Genomic DNA, 22976 nt, shown 5'->3' with positions numbered 1-22976 from the left:
CTGGGCGACAGAGCGAGACTCTGTCTCAAAAAAAAAAAAAAAAAAAAAAAGCTACTGAAGAGAGAGGAGTTTCACTGTGTTAAGACCACTGTGCGTCCATAATGGCCTTCCCTCAGATCTCTCTTCCAGGGAGCTAAGGCTGTCTACACATGCGCCGTAGAAACAAATGCACATTTCCTACACGGGAGTGAAATACAGAGTCGTGGTGGTGATAGTTTAACTGAAATCTACCTTGGATTTTTTTTCTTCTCTGCTTTATATTTGTTTAAAAAAGCATGATCCAGCGAATGCATCAAATTAAAGCTGTGGGTACAGTTCTCCTAACAGAAAATCACACAGTAAGCTGGGACAATGGAACAGAAAGCAGTAGGTACTGTTTTCTTCTTAAGATTTTTATATTCACATTGGATGAGAATGTCTCCTAACCCTCCCCTTGCTGTTGTTCTTGGAATGGGTACCTTATTCATGGCCTCCTTACATAGAGGGAGCAGATTCAGGACAGAGGCTTTGCACACTCCTGGGTCCCTCCTAAGCGAGCACTCCTCTCCACTGCTCCTCCTGTTCGGCATGCTAGATTTTCTGTGCACTTGCAGTCATATGGAAACTGGCTTCCTTCTTAGCTGTGCGTGTGAAAGTCACCCCAGTGTTTCACCTGCAGTGTGAGTGTAATTTGGGGTCCCATGACATGATCATCTTCCTTTTGACTTCTAAAGCTGGGGTCAGGGAAGGGGACTCGTTTTGAGCCAAAGGGCATTTTAAGGGTATCACTTCATATGTTCACTGCAGCCAACACTGCACTCTAGACAAATGGGTACCTTTATGTCCCATTTATTAAGACATCCTGCAAAAGGGGCTCCTGGCCCCTGTGGGAAGCTTGAAAGGAACAGACCATATCCTGGTTCTTTTTGCTCATACCTCTGTGGGGAAATCTTATTCTGACCCCATAGTCTGGTGCCATACCTGTGGGTCCCTGTATCTCCTAGAATTCCCCCTATGCTAGTGTTTAGCCCGTGTAATGACAGTTATCTGTCCATGGGGCTGTATCCCCCGCCGGCTTGTAAACTCCATGAAGACTGGCCCCACGTTTCACTCACTGCTGTCCACAGCAGTGCCTCCCACGTGTTAGGTCTTAACAAACATCTGTTTCTTCTACTCTTCATAAAATTCATGTTTCTTCTCACCCTGTCATCCCTGATCCCAGCTAACTTTGACCCTGTGCGGGGGCAGGGGATCTACATGTGGGCTCCCCCCGCCGCACGCCTGCTGCCCTGTCATCTCTGAACCTGGCGGTGGGATGTCTACCATGGCTCTGCCCAATCCCCCACTGTCTTCACCCCTGCCACCTCTAGCATGATTTTACCACCCCCTTCCTAGAGTTCTCCCTTTCTCCCCTCCCCAGGCTGCCCCCCTGGAGAGCCCAGCTCAGGCCCCTGGCCCCTATGAAGCCTCTCCTGAATAATCCATCAGCCTGCCCTGAGCTCATCCGGTCCCCAATGACGATTGTGCTCTCCACCAGCAGGACACACCGGAGCACTTTCTCTGTCCCTGAGAGTTGGACTCCATTCCACAGTTAGCTCCTGGGTCACATACAGACATTTCACATGCCCTCCTCAGTATTCCCCAGCAGTGTGCAGCACAGTGTGGGCTCCTAGGAGGCAGTCGGTGGATATTTACCCATGATTTTAAGAGGTCTGTCTTGACCAGGAATGTTGAGAAGTGACCTGTGTCTCTGCAGCATTGCTGCTGGTTAGTCCCTCGTGGAAGAAGTGACATGTCCCTCCTGTGTCTGACTCACGGGGACCGGCGCCTCCTGTGTTTGCCCCCGCCGTGCCCTGTGGTTTCCTTTGACACCCTCTGTCATTGTCTATTTTTATGTTTTAAACTTCAGTGGGATTTACCTCTCCAGTTTGCTCCCGTATCCTCCTGGTAAACTGTAAACTCGGTGAATCAATGATGAGTAATCAGTAGGCAGAAATGGTTGGAATTTCCTGGTCCCAGTTTCAGATCGTATCTGTCTTTCCCCAGACTCCTAACTTCTTGTTGGGACATCCCTTGCTCTGGCCTTTCCCTCCAGAGAAGCCCCCAGACCCACCCGCAGCCTTGATTTACTGATGCCTAATCTTATTTTAGTCTTTCACGCCAGTTTTAACAATTCAATTGTATAGATCTTCTGGAAATTTTACCCAAAAATGTTAGATGTGCCATCCCCTCACAGGGGAATGTGGTGGGGTGGTGGGAGTTAACGTGTTGAAAATCTATGTATCATGTGTTTTATTTGAGTTAGCTGTGTTTTCACAACAACTCTGAGAGTTAACATTATCATTTCTACTTTATAAATTTAAAAAAAAAAAAAAAACTAAAGCCCCAAAAGGATTGAATAGCTTGCCAACGCTGTGTAGCAAGTGAAATTTGAATCTGGGTCTGTATGATCCCAAAGCTTAAGCTGCCTGTCTTTCTATTCCCAGTTCAAACGTGCCTTGAAATGGGAGCTCACTTGATAGTACTTGGCTTTTAAAAGGCTACGTACATATAAGTACCTTCACTCAAATATGCTGGGGCTCAGGAGGTGAAGCAAAGAGAAGAAAAAGGTATTGACTTATCGATTTGATTCTAAGCAGAGATTGACAGAGATAAGCTTCTAAGACCTTTCAGGCCCCCGAGTGTGACTGCTGAGCACCTAAGAAGACCTCACTTGACCCTTGACTTCCCGCCAGAGCCTCGGGAATCCCATTAGTGCAGCGTGCTCGCCGGCTGGGCTGGAACTTGCTGCTCTCCTCTGCAGTGGCAGGCTGGCTTCTGCCCCTAGATTGGAACTGCCAATGGCTGTTATAGAAGGGACAGACTTCCAGTGCTCACCGGGGAGCCAGGGGTATCCTGGGAAGCTGAAAATGCATTTGTCAAGCTCAGGTCTTCACAACTGAGAAACCCCATCACTAACCTGTATGGTTTTCTTGACCCAAACTTCCAGTGCTCTGTTTTTCCCATCTGTAAATAATGTTCATACATCTAAATCCTAGGAGGTTGCAGCGACAGCGGCTTAGAAAGTCACCACATTCTCTAGAGGAGTGACAGAGAGGATGAAAGAAGCATGCTCTATAATTAGGTTTTATTACATGCTTTTTAAGGTTAATTGAAGGACTTCCCAGCAGCTTCCCTAGCCACTTTTTCAAATACTGAAAGCTTCCAGAAAGCAGCAGACCGGTGTTCCTCACAATCTGACATAGACTTCAGTTACTGTTGAAAAGTGAAAGAGGGCTGGGCGTGGTGGCTCACACCTATAATCCCAACACTTTGGGAGGCCGAGGTGGGCCGATCACCTGAGGTCAGGAGGTCAAGACCAGCATGGCCAACATGGCAAAACCCCATCTCTACTAAAAATACAAAAATTAGCTGGGTGTAGTGGCACATGCCTAAAACTCCAGCTACTTGGGAGGCTGAGGCATGAGAAATCACTTGAACCCAGGAGGCGGAGGTTACAATGAGCTAAGATCATGCCACTGCACTCCAGCCGGTGACAGAGTGAGACTATCTCACAAAAAAAAAAAAATGAAAAACGAAAAAGCTCCTGTCTGACATTGGCTTCTATCCTCATTTTCATAATCAGACAATTTTGGAAACATGCTATTATGATAGTGTTTAAATATTCCAGAATTCTGTGTGTTCGGTAGCTTCACGTTGGTTTGATTGTTGTTTTACCCCAGTGCCTCTTCCTTCCCATCTGTACTTCTCAGCTTGATTTTTTAGATGTATTTTTCTGTTGTAGGACAGTATCGAATGGCTTTTTCTGACCATTTATTTTACTGGCCAAGCTCCTCTTGGATTTTAATCTCAACTCTCAAGAATCTTCCCAACATACTCCGTTCCTGTTCTGATATCATCTTGAGAGCTTCCCAGTCACTGAAGAGCACATTCAGTAGCACTTGGCTTAAAGAGTCCACCTGCGAATCACAAATCATTGTCTTCACCATTCAGCTCCGACCCACACATCTGGGCCACATCATCCCTACTGGCCAGTAAGCACGGGGAATGCTCTGCGACCTCAGCTGTGTTCAGGTTCCTTGGTGGAGCTGTAATCATTAACTTAGAAATTGCAATTGGTGGTAACTTGACAGAGCTTTCTTCATCAGACTGCTGAGTCATGCAGCCTCTTGCTGGGTAAAATGTGAGTGTCTTGAGATGTAATCCCCTATAAGGACACCCCCTTGGAGCCACTGTGAAGGCGCTCCCAGCTTCCCTAGCAGGTCACATCAGGGGGACGACCGAAGGATTTACTTGAACAATCAGTTTTCAGAAATGAAGACCCTATGACCTTGGCTTCCTCTCTTGTGATGCAGCTGAAAGATGCATTTCGTCGGTAAAGTTAGACCAGGTAGGACAGAATGTGAGGTGGTTTCCATTCTTCTCAATTGCCCTCCACCTGATTCTGAAGCCATCACAGACTGTCCTTGCAGACCGGCGCTCCCCTCCACAAACCTTCTGCAGCCTGTACTGCTACAGCACAAGGCTGCAGAATCGGTTGTGAAAATCGAAGCCTTCTACTGTCTCCTGTGCGGGATCCTTGCCTGTCTTTCTTCTGTGATGGGACCTATAGGCTTAGACTGTGTTTTATTTCCTAAGATACCTTGCTGAGCAAACCTTGCTGCTCTGCCTCATGTCAGCAGTTTCCTTAGCAACGGCCACACCTCGCATTTTCTCCTGCACAGAGCACCAGCATGAGGGGGCATGTGTTGCTCACTGTACAGGAACTTTCCCAACCTGTGTGTCAAGCAGGAAAGAGAAGGTACTTTCTATTTCTTGTTTTTAAAAATGCATCTGTTGGTGACACTGGTGGAGAAACATGCTTACGAGAAAACAACTGACTTTTTCTTCTGCTGTTACTCTAGGAGATTTCCTAGGAGCTCATACTGTCATTTAAATTCCAGGTGCAGGTCTTCTGAACAAATGCCTCCGAGGATTTCTGTGCCTGGAAAATATCTGTTAACAGATTGCTTTTACACCTACGTAAGTAGAGGCTTCTGCTTTTAAGTCAACCTCAAGGGAGTTTTATTTTGTCCCTGAATGATTCCTTAGTACATTTTTCTTTTTCTTTTTTGAGATAGGGTTTTGCTCTGTTGCCCAGGCTGGAGTACAGTGGTGTGATCACAACTCACTGTGGCCTCAACCTGCCAGGCTCAAGCGATCCTCCCACCTCAGCCTCCCAAGTAGCTGGGACCACACGTGCACCACCACGCCTGGCTAATTTTTTAAAATTTATTTTGTAGAGGCAGAGTCTCCCTGTGTTGCCCTGGTTTCAAACACTTAGGCCAAGTGATTCTCTGCCTCAGCCTCTCAAAGTACTGGGATTACAGGCGTAAGCCACCGTGCCTGACGAGCCTGATAAATTTTTTTAAATGGTCATTAGTATTTGATCTCTACTCTCTTTCCCTCAACCACCCAACTCCCAGTTTACTGTCAGGAAGAATCTATAACATGAACTCCTGCTTAAAAACAAGGGTACAGATCCCATATTCAGGTCTTAGAATGGGAAGAGGAAAAGGCATCGAAAATATTAAATATATGTATTTCAGTAAATTCAGTTGGGGATGCCATTTCAGCTTTGCAGTCAGTTACTCTAGAATGTGTCAATATGGCAAAGCATGTGACAGCAGGATCTCTGCACCCTCTCCATTTACCAGCTGTGGTAGATCTCTTAGCCACGTCTGTTTATAATGTGCTCATTGAAAACTAATGTATTACTTTTATTATGATAGCTACCATTTACTGAATATTTACATTGTGCTAACACTGGTTCAGATGGCTTCATCATATTTACCTGATTTAATCCTCACAACAACCTTATGTGCTAGGTCCAGTTATTACCATCTTTTTTTTTTTTTTTTTTTTTTTTTTGAGACGGAGTCTCACTCTGTCGCCAGGCTGGAGTGCAGTGGCACGATTTTGGCTCACTGCTGCAACCTCTGCCTCCCAGGTTCAAGTGATTCTCCTGCCTCAGCCTCCCAAGTAGCTGGGACTACAGGCACATGCCACCACACCCAGCTAATTTTTGTATTTTTATAGAGATGGGATTTCACCATGTTGGCCAGGATGGTCTCAGTCTCTTGACCTTGTGATCTGCCCATCTCAGCCTCCCAAAGTGCTGGGATTACAGGCATGAGCCACCGCGCCCAGCCTATTACCCTCATTTTACAGATGAGGAAACTGAGGCACAGAGAGTTAAAGTGATTTGCGCAGGGTTGTGTGAGGAGCTGCTGGCAGAGCTTGGCATTCTGGCTCTGGAGTCTGCATTTGGCCATCTCACCATACAGCATCATAGACACAGGAAACTCGAGAAGATAAACTGCTGGGCTGTACTTTGGAGTCAGTATTTTAACACTGTCATAATCTCAAGCATGATCTGTGGGACTCATCACTGTGCTCTTTGACTTGAACAACTTTTTTTTTTTTTTTTTGAGATGGAGTCTTGCTCCGTAGCCCAGGCTGGAGTGCAGTGGCGCGATCTCGGCTCATTGCAAGCTCTGCCTCCTAGGTTCACGCCATTCTCCTGCCTCAGCCTCCCAAGTAGCTGGGACTATAGGTGCCTGCCACCACGCCCGGCTAATTTTTTGTATTTTTAGTAGAGACGGGGTTTCACCATGATAGCCAGGATGGTCTTGATCTGACCTCGTGATCCACCCGCCTCGGCCTCCCAAAGTGCTGGGATTACAGGCGCGAGCCACCACGCCCAGCCTGACTTGAACTTCTTTAAGGTTAGTAGGAAAACGAGGCTTTAGAGAAGACGGGACTGGCTTAAGGTCACAGTGCATGTCAGAAGTGTGGTGGAGGGTCTGGGTCTTCTGACCATTCAGTGCAAGCCAAGTTGTGCTAATTTCCAGTTTTTCTCCCTTTCTTTTGGTGAGCTATTTGGTGCTACTTCTACTCCTCAGGACCAAAGCTGGCTTTCATGGTTTACTTATGTACTTACTGATGAAACCCCGAGACTTGGGGCCAGTGACTGTTCAGAGGTCCATGTGAAGATGTGCTGAATGGTATAAAGGACCGAGCAGTAAAGAGTGCTGGCTGAATGCCTGGGCTGGGAATCAGGTACATTGGAGTTTGAGTCCCGGCCTGCCACTCCAGCTCTGTGACCAAGAGGAAGTCATGCACCCTTTCTAAGCCTCTAGCCCCTCTTCTGAAAGACGAAGATGCCACCACAACCATATTAGTGGTTGTGAATGCCAAGAAAGTCCATGTGAAGCACATAGCACGTGTCTACCATGCAGTAAGTGTTCCAAAAATGGAAGCTATGATGACTATTTCACAGAGTACACTTCCCATCACTTTTCAGTTCATTTTGGCCTTCTCCCTCAAAAGCACTCCAGTGTTCTGATCCAGCTGATAAAACACCAAACATTCACATAGTGCTTTAAAAGTGACCCAGTGTTTTTATAGACTGCATTACATATGACCCTGACAACCACCGCAGTATAGAAATTCGCATCTCCATTCTCCAGATCAGGATACTGAAGCTCAGAAAAATTAAATGATTTGCCCAGGATCACACAGCTAGTAAGCAGTCCATCCAGATCCTATGTTAACTTGTTCATCCGCTTCCTCTAAGAAAACATCCATTCAAGGCACATGGGGCAACAAAGAAGGACGTACAGCTGTGTGGCCCCTCGTCAGGGCAGTACCAGTTGCACCCATAGTCCGGCCTGAATACTCGACTTAGGACTATTGTGTCCAATGTCCCAAACATTTTGAAGCTACATCTTAAAGAAGTGTCCTGCTCAGATGCAGTTCTCTTTGTGAAATCCACAGGCCCCAAGGGAAGTGACTTTAATCCAGTTTGCTCATGCAAGAACAGACTGGCATTTCACATCCAGGAAAACAATGGATTTGTACTGTTCAGCTTTTGCCATGCAAGGAGTTCCTGGTGTGGTTTATTAATTTACATCTCAGGCTCCAGCTTCACTATCAGACTTGGATGAAAAAAGTTACAAAGAAAGGCAGCTTGCTGAGAAACAGCGGAAGCATGACGGTACAGACTGGGTTTTGAAATGGAGACACATTCTCATGGCTTGTGGGCTGAGAGACACTGAGAAAGGATTTTGTTCTTGAAAGATGATTGTTTTAATGCTGGAGATGGAGAGTTTTGACAATTTTAAGTGCATGTTCTGTGTGTAAGAAAGAGTCATTACATTTTTTTTCTTTCAGATGTTGCCATGCCTTAAAATTGCCGATGATTAAAATAGAACATCCTGAGTTACAGAAATTCAGCCCTAGTGTATCCTGGCCTAAAAATACAGAACAATCAAGTTGATTGTTGGAAATGAGAGGCTAGGGAGGGTTGGAAACATGGTAATGTTTACTGAGTGAAATCTTTCCTTCTCAGTAGAGTTGCCCTTGCAGCTGAAAGTCACTGAAAGACTCAACAAAATAAGCAGATCCCACTTGCTCTCACTCTATTCTCCTATGTATGCCCTGGAAAGAGAATGAATGAGCCCTTTTTAATTTATCAACTGGTTTTCTTCCATCTCCTTACTAGTGAGCCATGGGGGTTTTTTGCTGTTAACTGGGTAGCCAGTCTCTTCATGGAGACTTATTTTCAGGAAACTAGCCTCTTGCTTTATGTGAAAACAGGGACCCCACTCAAGATGTCAATCACAGTGTGTTCTGTTTTGTAACAGTTGCATCTGTAGTCCAGCCTCAATACTCAGGTTGGGACTGTTTGTTGTGTCCCGATGTCTCGAACATTTCAAAGCTACATTCTTAAAGAAATGTCATGCTCAGATAGAGCTCTCCTTGTGAAATCCTCAAACCCCAGGGGAAGTGACCTTAAGCCAGTTTGCTGGCTTTTCATGTCACAGAAAACAATCAACTGCCACTACTCAGCTCTTGCCACACAGGAGTACCTGGTGTGGTCACTACTTGCCAACTCAGTACCCCACTTTCTCCCCAAGGACATAAAAGCAATGTGGGAAGATAAGCCAAATGACCTTACTGGGCTAATATAAAGAGCCCACAGATGCAAAATAATATATCATACCTTTACTCTTCTGAAATTTTTTTTTTTTTGGAGACAGTCTCACTCCTTCACCCAGGCTGGAATCCAGTGACGCAATCTTGGCACACTGCAACCTCTGCTACCCGGGTTCAGGCGATTCTCCTGCCTCAGCCTCCCGAGTAGCTGGGATTACAGGTGCCTGCCACCACGCCCAGCTAATTTTTGTATTATTAGTAGACAGAGGGTTTCACCTTCTTGGCCAGGCTGGTCTTGAACTCCTGACCTCATGATCCACCTGCCTCGTCCTCCCAAAGTGCTGGGATTACAGGCGAGAGCCACCATGCCCAGCTTTTTTTTTTTTTTTTTTTTTTTTTCTGAGATGGAGTCTGGCTGTATCACCCAGGTTGGAGTGCAGTGGCATGATCTTGGCTCACTGCAACCTCTGCCTCCCAGGTCCAGGTTCAAGTAATTCTCCTGCCTCAGCCTCCTGAGTAGCTGGGATTGCAGGCATGCGCCACCATACCTGGCTAATTTTTTTGAAACAGAGGCTTGCTCTGTCACCCAGGCTGGAGTGCAATGGCACCATCTCAGCTCACTGCAACCTCCGCCTACTGGGTTCAAGCAACTCTCCTGCCTCGGCCTCAGTCTCACTACAGGCATGTGCCACCATGCCTGGCTAGTTTTTTTGTTTTTTTTTTTTTTGTATTTTTTTAGTAGATCTGGGGTTTCACCATGTTGGCCAGGTTGGTCTCAAACTTCTGACCTCAAGTGATCTGCCTGCCTCAGCCTCCCAAAATGCTGGGATTACAGGTATGAGCTACCACGCTCAGCCTTCTGCTGAATTTTTGAGAAGCATACATAAAGACAGTGTAAAAAAACTTAGCATATTTGTTTGGCCCTGCTAAGGCCATGGTTGAATATGTAGTGTGTGTGACATATTTGGTGTATGAGATACATATGATCTTATCAGACATAAGTAAAAGAAAGAAATTGATTCTTCAGGAATAATTTTCCCCATAACTGAAGTGTCAATCATTTGAAAAAACTTCTAGGCAGTAGGCAAACACTGTGACTAGTTACTTATGAAAAATAAGCAGACTTTGGAATTTTGTAACTGATGAGAATAATCTGGCTGCTTCTTTTGTACTTCAGTCACTGATACTGTGAATTACACTAGCATATACAGAAGGATGCAGGGGGTCCCTAAAGGAATCACAGAATTAGTAAAACCATTATTTGAGAGTTGCAGTGATTCTTCTGTCCTGGCACTTTTCCCAGTTTTGGTGCTTAAATTTACTATCCACTTGCAATGTGTCACTGCCTGTCACTTCACAAAGTATGTGCCTTTCATTGCAGTCAACAAGCTGTTTACAACTTTGATGAAATGATTGCCACACATCTCCATAGCCCTGGTGTTCTATTCCCTTATTCACAGAGACTTTTTTAAAAACCAGCCTAGCAGCAATAGGTATGTGCTGTGGATGCTTCTCCATGATAAAGGATGAGTTTGTGCTGGTATCTCCTTATGAAGAGGTAACTGGCCAAGCCCATGAGGAACAAGAATGTTATGTTAATCAGACCCAAGGGAAACAGCCTGCAGTGCACCTCCTGACTGATTAGCACTGAACCCACTCGGAATCATCAACCACAGGCACGTGGTAATTGGATGTTCTTCTAATACACATAGTGAGATTGTAAAATGAGGATGATATATGAGGAAAGTCAGAAGGAGAAACTAAAGTTCAGTTCTTCAATATAAGCCAAGGGAACAGACTGAGTGAATGGTACAGCCAGGATTGGAGCCTGGTTTTTACAAGGTGGTATGTCATGATAAAAAAAAAAGCTGGGTAGTGTTTTGAGGCTAAAAGAGACCAAAGAGTCTTAGAGAATCAACCTTGATGCGATCTGGGTTTGAAAAACCTATAAAAAACCTTTTGTTTGGAGAAAGTGGGAGAAGTTGGATGTAGGCTGGATATTTGTGGGTACTAAGGAATTGTTTATTTTCTTAGGTATGGTAAGATTTTGTGGTGATGTAGAAGAGTGTCTTCATTTTATAGAATGACCTCAAAGTAGTTAGGAGCAGTGTATGTATGGATGCTTGTCAATTTACTTTCAAACAATACAGCAAAAAATATATATCTATATTACATATAGATAACATAATTAAAGCAAAACATGGCAAAAAGGAATAGTTACTGAATTTAGATAGTATGGATTTAGGAATTCATTGTATTGTCATTCCAATTTAATGTATAAAATTTTTTACAACAGTGCACACCCCTTTAATTAGGTGGCCTGGGTACATGAAATATCTTTTTGGATGCCTGGAACACAAAAAGAGATGCCAACAGGCCACCTAATAAGATGGCATCAAGAACTATACCGTGGCGGGGAAAAAGAACTGTTGCAAAAAATAATTTGCCAAGGAGAACTCAGAGTACAAAGCCTTACCTTTGGAGTAAAGGGAAGAAGAGTCTTAAGTAAAGCTCACAAAAACCCCTAACTCGTAGGTGCAGTCTAAGGAATTCATTCCGGAAGTGACATTAGCATCTCATTAGTGCCATTATGTGACTTGGCCTCTGAGCTAGTCTATTTTCTTCCCTAGACCCCAAAATCTCAGTAATCCTTTGGATGAAACAAAGTTATCTCCAAGTGAAAATAATAGGTTTAGGAAAGCGTTTTTCTCCGCCTTCTACGGAGCACTTGCTTGCTTTGTCCTATTTGCATGTCTGACGGACGGTTCTCCAGCACCACTGCTAGTCGTCCTCCGCCTGCCTGGGTACTTGATCACAGGTTACCTCTGACTTCTCCTGCCTTTACCCAAGCAAAGGATTTTCCTTGTCTTCCCACCCAAGAGTGACAGGGCTGACATGTGCCCTTGCCTCTAAATGATGAAGCTGAACCTTTCTCTGGGCAACTTAAGAATAAGGGGAGTCCCAGGCATGCTCCCCCATCAATAACAAATTCGGTGACATCAGTTTATGAGTATATGAAATTTGCCAAAGCTCTGTTTAGACCACTAAGTAACTCACTCACAACTAGGTTTCAACTTTTCCTTTCTAGGTTGTCTTGGGTTTATTGTAAGAGAGCATTATGAAGAAAAAAATAGATCATAAAGCTTCTTCAGGAAGCTGGTTTCATATGGTGGTTTAGATTTAAATAGTGATTGTCTAGCACCATTTGAAATCAGTGTTCTTGGGGGAGACCAGCTGCGCTGCACTGCCAACAGCAAAAGAAATGAATGGGACAGCTCTGAAGTATTTGAAAGCAACAGCGGGATGGCTGTGAGAACCTGCCTCACATGTACTGACCCCTTCCTCACCCCTGCCAACAGTGGTGGCATATATCTCGAATGGCAGTCAGGTCTCTGCATTGGCGGATCCAACCAACTGTGATCGGAAGTTTTCCAAAAATAAGTTGTGTCTGTATTGAACATGAACAGACTTTCTTCTTGTCATTATTCTCTAACAATACAGCATAACAATTATTTGCATAGCATTTGCATTGCATTAAGTATTCTAAGTAATCTAGAGACGATTTAAAGTATACGGGAGGATGTGTGTAGGTTGTATGCAAATACTACACCATTTTCTATCAGAGACTTGAGCATCTGTGGATTTTGGTAGCCAAGGGGCTTTCTGGAACCAATCCCTCAAGGATACCAAGGGATGAATGTAATTATACAGGATATCACATTGTTGGAATTTTATACTTCTTTGTGGAATAAACCTATAGCACTTAATAGATAGTACAGACTCATTCCATCGTGCCTGGGTTAAAGAGCCCAATGTATGCCAGATTTAGTAAGGTTTCGGCCCTCCCAACCCTCACGTCCTCCTGTGACCCCTTAGAGGATGACTGATTTCTTTTGGTGTTCAGAGTCAATATAATTTTCTAGCACCATCTGAAATCGGTTATAATGACTGGGGAAGAGCACCATGACGCTGACTGCTGAGAGGAAATGTATTGGTGACCCTTGGGGCCATGGACAAGAACTAAGAAAACAAATGCAAAGCAATAATGCAGAGGTGATTTTTCTTCTTCCAGCTTCTAAGTTGAATTTCATTGACCTGAATTGCATGTGGTATAATACTAACAAATGGTTCACTATTAGCATATCGTGAATGGTTATATTTTATAGAAATTCCAGACTTGGTGGGGGTTTTGTTTTGGTGATGGACATCTAGAAACACTCCTGGGGAAAATCGATGACTGGCTTAGATGATGGGAAAGGAGCAGCGAGGGAGTCAATTCTGTTGTCGACGAGAAGCTGCACCAGCTATCTCTGAACTCTCCTCTCTTAGCTGGCAGAGGAGTTCCCTCCATGGTTAAACAGGTCATTTTCTTACATAAGGAAAAATGGTCCAGAGAAACTGGGTTTCTATGGCTGAGAGAGAACCGTGCTAATATGTGTCAGTTCAGTTTAGAAGGCAAAGCAACGAAAGCAGGTGCTACTTGAACTAGGATCCTAGAGTATACCTTTGATATGGTTTGGATGTTTGTCCCCTCCAATCTCATGTTGAAGTGTGATCCTCAGTATTGGGGGTGGGGCCTGGTGGGGGTGGTCCAGTCATGGGGCGGATCCCTTGTGAATGGCTTGGTGCTGTCCTCACTTAACGAGTTCCTGCTCAGTTAGAGAGAGCTGGTTGTTTAAAAAAGCTGGCACCTCCTTCCTCTCTCTTGCTCTTTCTTTCTTGCTCCCTCTCTCGCCATGTGACTCATCTGCTCCCTCTCTGGCTTCCACCATGTATAAAACATCCTGAGGCCTCACCAGGAGCCGAGCAGGTACCAGTGCCATGCTTGTACGGCTGCAGAACTGTGAGCCAAATAAACCTCTTTCCTATATAAATTACCCAGTCTCAGGTATGTCTTTACAGCAGCACAAAACAGACTAACACAACCTCATTAGAAGTGAAGTCATTAGACCGAAAACAATACTGAGTTTTTAGGCCCACTAAGAGGCAAAAATAAAAGGCTCTTTACAGCAGCATGATTTATAATCCTTTGGGTATAAGCACATGTATGCTAGAATTTAAAGTATAATAATAAAAAATAAAAATAATAAAAGGCTCAAGACTGAGCCGTCTCAGCCGCTCCTCCTCCAGGGGCCCCTGCGTGCAGCTCCCAACACAGGTACTGCACAGACCGGCCACCTGCTGTCCCCATGTGGCGTCCTGGAGAACTGCAGGGGCACCTGGTGGAATTCGGGCCTTGTCCTTGTTTTCTTTCTGGCCTGGCCTTGTCCTTGTTTTCTTTCTGGCCTGGAAAAAGCCACTGGCCTCACAATCAAGAGGTAATATTCTGTCTACCCTGCTTAAGCTTTCCCACCCTCTCACACCACCTCCCTCCTTTTCCCTCCTGCCTGTCACTTGTCTGGAAAAGGCCTTTTCTCCCTGGGGCTAACACATGCAATTTGTAGCCAAAACTTTCTATCACACAAATCCAACGAGAATCAGGATCATTCCACCACATCTTTTTCTATCCTATGGTTATTATTTTCCCAAAACTCCTGTCTTTTGCTTTCTTACCTATTTGCTGTTTTCCCTGAGTAATCTTATTTACTCCCCTGGTTCCGAATACATCCCTGTGTGTTGATTTCCCTCAAACCAGAGCTCTAGCCTGGGATATTTTTTGAGACATCTTGCTTTTTATATTTTTAGTAGCTCCTAAGTATAATAGTTCAGCCTGCTCTTCTAAACTTGTCTCCATTTAATCCATTTATGCTTGAGGTTGCAATTTTTTGAATTTTTGCCATCACACCTTGGCGATGACCTTGAGCAGTAGGAGACAACTCCCACATGCTTAGCGTTCCAATAATGGAACACTAGGCATATACCAAAGCCATCCACATTGCCTTCTCCCCAAAGCCAGCTCTCCCTGCTCTGCCCCATGGTGAAAGCTGCGAACACCTGAGGTCTGTGACCTCTTCCCTCTCCCTTACCCACATCCATACTCAGCACAACTTGTTGCTGTTCTCTCTCAATTCTCTTTAGGATCCATCCCTTTCTCTGCTCCTCCTAGACAGCTTTCTGGGCCCACCCCTCGCCATTAGTCTAGCTTTGTTGTAGCCACCAGTTAATCTTTGTAAAATACATATGTGAGCTGGGCGTGGTGGCTGGTGCCTGTAATCCCAGCTACTCAGGAGGCTGGGGCAGGAGGCTGCTTGAGCCCAAGAGGTTGAGGCTGCAGTGAGCCATGATTGCATCACTGCACTCCAGCCTGGACGACAGACCAAGATCCCATCTCTTTAAAAAATAACAATTGTTTAACCACATGACCTTGCTCCTTGTCCCTCACTTTTAGCTGAACTCTTATAAGTGTGTCAACCAGGTACCAGACCCTTCGTGACCCCACGCCTACCTGTGTCACCATCTTCTGGCTGTGCTTCCTGGGGCCTGCGTTCTGTGCTCACCCAGCTGCTTGCTGCTGAGAACACTCAGGTATCTTGGCATTTCTCAGCCTGTGTCTGTGCTATTTCCTCTGCCCACATCTCCCCTCTCCTTCTCCTCATCAGCTAGGGACCTCCAGCCCCTAGGGACTGTAAGCTAGGGACCTCCAACCCACAGCCCCTGGCTCAGGTGTAAACTTGTCTAGGAAGCCTTCCTCTGCCTTCTGCATCAAGGCTTAGATCCCTGGCAAAGGCTTGCTTCTCTGTACCCCTTCAGAGCCTGATGGCACTTCGCACGTTATATTCTCATGACTGATTACCTACTAGGCTTCTCTGCGAGGCTGGAAAATCCTTGCTCCCAGGAGGGACGGTAGACAAGAACAAGACATACTGTGTACACTCCATTCTTACATTCCACGTGAGCTATCCTTTGTGTAGGTGTCTGTGGCAAATCTTCCTTCTAGGCTGCAGCCTCCACTTTTCATAGTTTCTCTCCATTTTCATCTGCCATGTGCATGAGGAATAAAAACTACTTCCAGTGATGACCAAAATAAAATGGAAGAAAATAACCCTGCTTCAAAGAACATTTCTGAGACCATAAATGTGATTTTGATGTATCTTCCATTATGGATTACCCATGTATTTTTTTTCCTTCTAAATGCATAAATAGGAATTGTTTAATAGGCTAGAGAGCCATGAAGAGCACAATAATTAAGGATTGTTGTCCTCATTTCATAGAAGAGCAAAGACAGAAAAACAGATGTGCCTTAACCAAAAAGGGCAGTAAATTTATGCTAAGCAGACGGAACCCCCATTAAAAGTAATTTACAGCGACCAAGGGCCAAGCACGTGATCACCACCCTCCCTTCCCAATAGCTCTGAAGGGTGGGTAGTATTTCCCCAGCTCATGCACGACGAAACAGATGCACAGAAAAGTCAAGTAACTTGCCTGCAATGCCACGGCTAGTCAACATGAGAGTTTGAATTACAAATCAGGTGGCGGTGGCGGTGGTGATGATGATGATAATAGCAGCTTATCATCATCATTGAGCTCTTATTTTGTGTTAGATACTTGGTAAGTATTTTGCATGAATTAGCTCATTTAGTCTGACTTTCAAAACAGCCCTTTGAGGTCAGTGTTATTATCATCATTCTCATTTTGCCATGAAGAAACAAAAGAATTAAATAATCCAAGATCGTCTAACTGACATTTCCAAGCAGGAGCACAAACCCAGATTTCTGTGATTCCAGAGCCTGTGCTCTTAAAATCAGCACTGCTCATTTCAGTGTGGGAGATGGCGTAAATGGGTGTGTTCACTTGCTGGGCAGCCTTGTCTGTGGTCCCCTTGATCCCCACCTACTGGCATTCATGCCCTGTGCCATTCCCTCCCCTGGAGTGTGGACTGGACCTAGTAATTTGCTTCTAATGGAGTATGTCAAAAGTGACAGATGTCACTTCTGAGACTAGGTTGCAAATAGACTGTGATTCTGTTGTCTTCTTCCTCAGGCTTGCACCCTCACAACATGCTCTCTCTCTGTCTCTCTCTCCCACCCCCCCTTATCTCTCTCTTCTCTCTCTCGTACACGTACTCTGGAAAGCCAGCTACCATGTTGGGAACTGCCCAATGGAGAGGCCCACATTCTACAAGGAACTGATGTCTTCAGCCAATACCTCGCCAGGACCTGAGGCCTGCTGAGAGTCACATGAGTGGCCTTGGTGGCTCCTCTCTCAACGAGCTTGCAGGTGACCACTGCGCCAGCCAAAACCTTGATGGCAGCCTATGAGTGAGTGACCCTGAGCCAGAGGACCCAGTTAAGCCATGCCCAGGATCCTGACCTGCAGAAACTATGACATAATAAATTTATTGTTTTATGCCACTGGCTTTTGGGGTTACTTATGCAGCAATAGGTAGCTAATACAGCTCATAGTATCCTTATCTAGCCTCAAACATTCTGCCTTTAGTATCTAACTTTTCTAACTTTTTAGATAAACTTTTTTTGGGGGAATAATTTTAGATTTACAGAAAAAAGGCAAAGATAGTATAGAGAGTTCCTTTATATTTCTCTCCTAGTTTCCTCTATTGTTCCTATCTTATAAAATGATGGTTTTGGGTTTTTTGAGACAGCGTCTCAGTCTGTCACCAGGCTGGAGTGCAGTGGTGATCATAGCTCACTGTAGCCTTGAACTTCTGGCTCAAGGGATCCTACTACCTCAGCTTCCCAAGTAGCTGGGTTCACAGCATGTACCACCACACATGGCTAATTAAAAAATATATATATTATATAAATAACTTGGGAGCTCCCTCTATAGATAACAAAGGAACAATATTTTAATAAACTGAAACTTTTAATTTTAACTTACTAGTAAGTATATCAAATATTGCTCCAGATTTACAAATGGTTATTTTCCACTATGACGTCAATACACATTAATTTGTATATAATATGCAAATACTTAATTTTCCTGTAACTATTCAAATGGAAAATATTCAACAAAGAATACTAACTTCCTTCTTAATTCCTGTGCTGTGTGATCCAAGTCACTTGATCTTTCTGGGTTTGTTTTCTTTAGTATCAATTTATATTACTAGAATTTTACAACAAAGTTGTGTAATACAATCTTTTAATACTTGTAAACACTTTGCAGTGCAAAACTCTGTATTTAAAAATTCCTATTTCCTAATTGCTTAAACATTTAGCTGCATTATTTGTAGCGTTTCCAAGTGATGCTTAAAGACAATCCATATAAAACTAACATCCTCAGGAAAAGAATAAGTGGTACTGCCTAGAGAAAAAGTCCCTCCTACTTATTACATCTACCCTCCTGGTTGAATTTTTTTTTTTTCTTTTTCTGAGACGGAGTCTCGCTCTGTCGCCAGGCTGGAGTGCAGTGGCGCAATCTCAGCTCACTGCAACCTCTGCCTCCCAGGTTCAAGCAATTCTCCTGCCTCAGCCTCCCAAGTAGCTGGGACTACAGACGTACACCACCATGCCCAGCTAATTTTTGTATTTTTAGTAGAGATGGGGTTTCACCATGTTGGCCAGGATGGTCTCAATCTCTTCACCTCATGATCTGCCCACCTCAGCCTTCCAAAGTGCTGGGATTACAGGCATGAGCCATTGCGCCCAGCCTGAATTTTTTTAATGTGATATAGAAATGAGAAAAATCATTATGAGAAAATAACACATACTTATGAGAAAAAATTAGCTTTGTATAGATCTTAAAAAGCCCTTTAGTGAGACAGGGTTTTAAAACTCTTCTTGGTGACCTAACAAAAAAACCCAAACAAATATTTAAAAAAAAAAAAAATTGAAGCTGATTCACAAGAGTCCAAGTCTTGGTGGCCTGGGTTTGCTGCTTAGTTAACTCTGAGTGACTAAGCTCTTCTTTGTTGCCAATTCACCTGTTTCAATAGTTGACTAATAAAAAAATAGGCAGTAAAATATGTTGCAGAATGAGGGGGTGCCAAAGGAGAGAGAATTGAAATCTAATTGGAAAAAAGTGAAGCGAAACATAGTGTAAGCTCATTCACAAGACATTACTACCCAGAACTCTGAATTCAAGTTTTCTCTTCTTCTCCATTTTTGAAAGTGTCAGATGACAAGAAAGCAAGCTGTTTACTAAAGAACTGCAGCATGAATAATTTCTGTATTATAAATGATAAGATCTTCTATTTTGAGGTTAGTTTATAATTCATTTCTGTCTGTTGTGCCTAAAATCTTGGCTATTCAGAATGATGACGGCTCCTCAGATACTATGGAAATAATAAATCATCAAAGGCATACATTTATTCACTCTTTCGTGTTAACTAAAGCAGAATGTATAGTGCAGAGACTTTGTAAACAACTCTTACTTAACTGAAACTACAACAGAATCTGTGTACTAGCCATACAAAATCCACTATACAGTGTTCCTTCATTATTGAGGTAAAAATTCACCTAACATAAAATTTACCGTTTTTACCATTTTAAGCATTTTAAAGCATACAATTCAGTGGCCTTAGTACGTTCACAGTGTTGTGTGACCATCACCACTCTCTAACTCCACAACATTTTAATCACCCCAAGAAGAAACCTGTACCCATTAAGTAGACATACCTCATTCATTCCTCCTCCCAGCTCCTGGCAAAATCTCCTTTCTATAGACTTACATAGTCTGGACATTTCATGTAAATGGAATCACACAATAGGTATGATACATGATACATACATACAATAGGGATGACACATGATAAAAGGTATGCAGCCTTTTCTGACTGGCTTCTTTCACTTAGCGTGATGTTTTCAAGGTTCATCCATGTTGTAGTGTGTATCAGTACTTCATTCCTTTTTATGACTGAATAATATTCCATTATTTGGATAGACAACATTTTGTTTATCCACTCATAGGTTCGTACTGGCATTTGAGTTGTCTCGTTCTTTAAATTTAAACTTTCATTTCTGTCAGTGTAATATATATCCATAGATAAACAAGTAAGAGGGCACTGAGTTCCAGAGCAAACAAACAGCTGTTCTCTGTCCTACTCTGTTCTCTCGCAGGCAGCTGCTTTCGAATCATTTATCTGTTTCTTCTGATAAGTGATTCTACAGACTGTTACTTCCATTTTAAAATGCTCATACCTCTATGTCTTCATTTTGACTTTATTTTTTGAATTTTTTGAATTTTTCTACTATGGGAAATGAGAATTTAGCTTTAACTCCACTGCCACCTGTACACATATTACTCCATTCACCTTCACAATTTGGTTATAACACAGCTTTCGGTTAACTCAAGAATTGGTGTTGATAATTATATGGATACTGTTGATATCATAACTACATAGTTTTAGATTTCCTTTTAAAACTTATGAACTCTGAAATGAATAATTTCATCATTTTAAATTTAATTCATGATATACTTAGCAATTCCTAAACCTTATAGAACTGTAACATTCCCCTCAGCATTTTCAGACCCCACAAAACAGTCACTGTGTGTGTGTGTGTGTGTGTGTGTGTGTGTGTGTGTGTACACATCCTTCAGTAGTTTCCTGACAAAGGTCATTTTTTTTTAGGTTTTTCATTTTGCCCATATTTTATTGATCATTTCACTGGTTATGGAATTCCTGACTGGCTCAGATTTTGGTTTTCTAGCCCCCAGTGCTGTGAAGAGGTCTGATACAATGCTGATTTCTGGCCCTTTTGCTCTGGAAGTTTTGAGGAGATTCTGTTTATCCTTTGTGTCTTTTAAATTTCCTGAGTTTGTGCCATAATAAAGGTCTTTCTCATCTAATATACCTTTTTTCTTTTTCTTTTTTTTTTTTTTTTTTTTTTTTTTTTTTTTGACAGGGTCTCACCTCACTCCCATCGTCCAGGCTGGAGTGCAGTGGTGTGATCACAGCTCACTCCAGCCTCGACTTCCCAGGCTCAGGTGATCCTCCCACCACAGCCTCCCAAGTTGGTGGGACTACAGGTGTGCACCACCGTGCCCAGCTAGTTTTTTGTAGTTTTAATATTTACCTCCATTCTACAGCTGTTAAAACAGAGGCATCAGAAGGAAGAACAGCTTTCCTCGGTCAGTGAGGACTGGAAGAAGCTCTAGTGTTTTCTCTCCTCCATTCCTTCTGGGTATAATGGCCACCCATTGCAGTGTGCTTTGATTTTTTTCCAAGAATGGAGCTTGGAACCCCATAGAAATTGTGTTTTGTTAATAAGCTGATGGAAGGATTTTGGGCGTCGATTTTAAATTCCCATAGTCTGCTTCTAGCGAAGCTCCACACCTCTCATTTACTCTCTCTCTCCTCTTTAGGGGCCAAAGAACAAAGTGTAGTCAACTGTTCTGAAGCCACCCTGTTTTGAAGAGGCTTTTTCCACTCAGGTGGCCTTGCGCCGAATGGCCAACCCTGCCCACTGTACGGAAACAATAGATGCTGCCTTAGAAGGGAGCAAGCTGGCACTGCCCTGGTATGTGGGTGCGGCCAGGAAGCTTTGGGCCAAACTGTGCAGACTTGCTGTCTCAGGATTAGCACTTTCTACAGCCAGAGCGGAGACGAGGGGCAGTAGGTACACAGCCCTTCCTCCTGGAGATGAAAGGGGTCTGTAGGTGGATGAGGACCTTGCTCACCAAAAGTCACAAGAGGAAGTCAAAGAGGAGGAGGATAGAAAGATAGTGGTGCTTCTATCACCTATGAATTCTGCATTCATGAAAAAAAAAGTCCACAAAATTATGGCCCTGAACCAATCTGTATCAACCCTGAACATGCTGGATGCCACCCACTGTGGGTTGGGCAGAAGATGGTGCAGGCCTGACAGAAGTTGGTAACAAATACTGTGCCAGAGGCTTGGTGTGGCAGGAGGTGACAGGACGAAGGTACCAGAGGATGCCAGCTGGGTGTCAGCCTTCTTAGCTGTCAGAACCAGTCTTGGAAAAAAGGACAGCCGTCGGGTATGCCTTTGTAAGAGGCATTTTTACTCTTGCAGACAACTGCCTCTCCCTTCCTTCCTGTGACTGAACAGGCCAGAGAGGAAGGTCAAGGGCAGGCAGGAGAACAAGGACAAAGGCATAAAGTGTGGATGGTACATGGACTCCTGTTCTAATCCAGCTCACTTACCAGCTTTCTATGTCAAAAAACAAAAAATTAGAAACTTGGATGGGAAAGAGGCTGGCACAAATGTAAATTATGAACTGAGTTCCAAAGGAAAAGAGTCAACAGATAAGAGATTCTTGGGGGTACCCTACCTGCGAATTACTTTGAAATGGCCTTGGAAAGGGTCCTGATGGGCATGGAAAAAAAAACCCACTAGCCCCGTTTTCCCTATATAGAAGCGAAGGTCAATAGCAGTACCTCATTGAAATGTCTGGGAAGTGAAAGTGACAGAGAAAAAGAGGACTTGTGGACATATGTGTTGGCCTTTTTTATCTGAAGGTGCTATGGCTGGTGAAGATGGGCTGCGTTCTGGGTCCCTGGGAGAGCTGCTCCTGAGCTCATGTCTCTGTCCCAGCAGCAGGAGCCCCTCAGTGCTATAGAATGTGAGGTCTGCTGTGAGTCCAAAAGACCGGACACGTGACACATTCCTCTGCTTTCTGGAGCATAGTATCAGCCCTTAGAAGCAGCTGTTCGCCTCTCCTTTAGTAGCTCAGCAAGAATTCAGTTCAGTAAAAATTTACTGAGCACCTACCCTGCTCCAGGTACTCTCTAGGCACTGAGAGGGGGTTTTCCTGTACTGTGCCCAGAACTCTGCTCCTCAGGCCTTTCTCAGCTCAGGACACTGGCTTAAGCAGCTAAACTGATCACAAGTGCCACCCTTCCATGCTGCTAAAAACCCATGCTGTTCTCCTAGACAAAGTTAATGTCTGGCTCAACATACCACACCTTCTCTCTTAAGTCCTTAAGTTCTGAGAAAGGGATCCCAGGAGGGATGCAGGACTCCTGATGTTGAATGAGAGGCAAGACCCTCTGCTCCTGTTGCTCGACACTCTCCCAGGTCCCCTAGAGGAAAGGCTCATCCTGTGGCTTCTCCCTCCTAAACCAATCCCTGTGCATCCCTTTGTGCCACGTCCACACACTAATCTCTCTGCCTTGTGTTTGCAGATGCTGGTGGGATGGAGCTGCAGTTTGTGAAGCAGAT

This window comes from Nomascus leucogenys, chromosome 13, assembly GCF_006542625.1.
Source record: "Nomascus leucogenys isolate Asia chromosome 13, Asia_NLE_v1, whole genome shotgun sequence".
Taxonomy (NCBI): domain Eukaryota; kingdom Metazoa; phylum Chordata; class Mammalia; order Primates; family Hylobatidae; genus Nomascus; species Nomascus leucogenys.
This window is presented reverse-complemented; position numbering follows the sequence as displayed.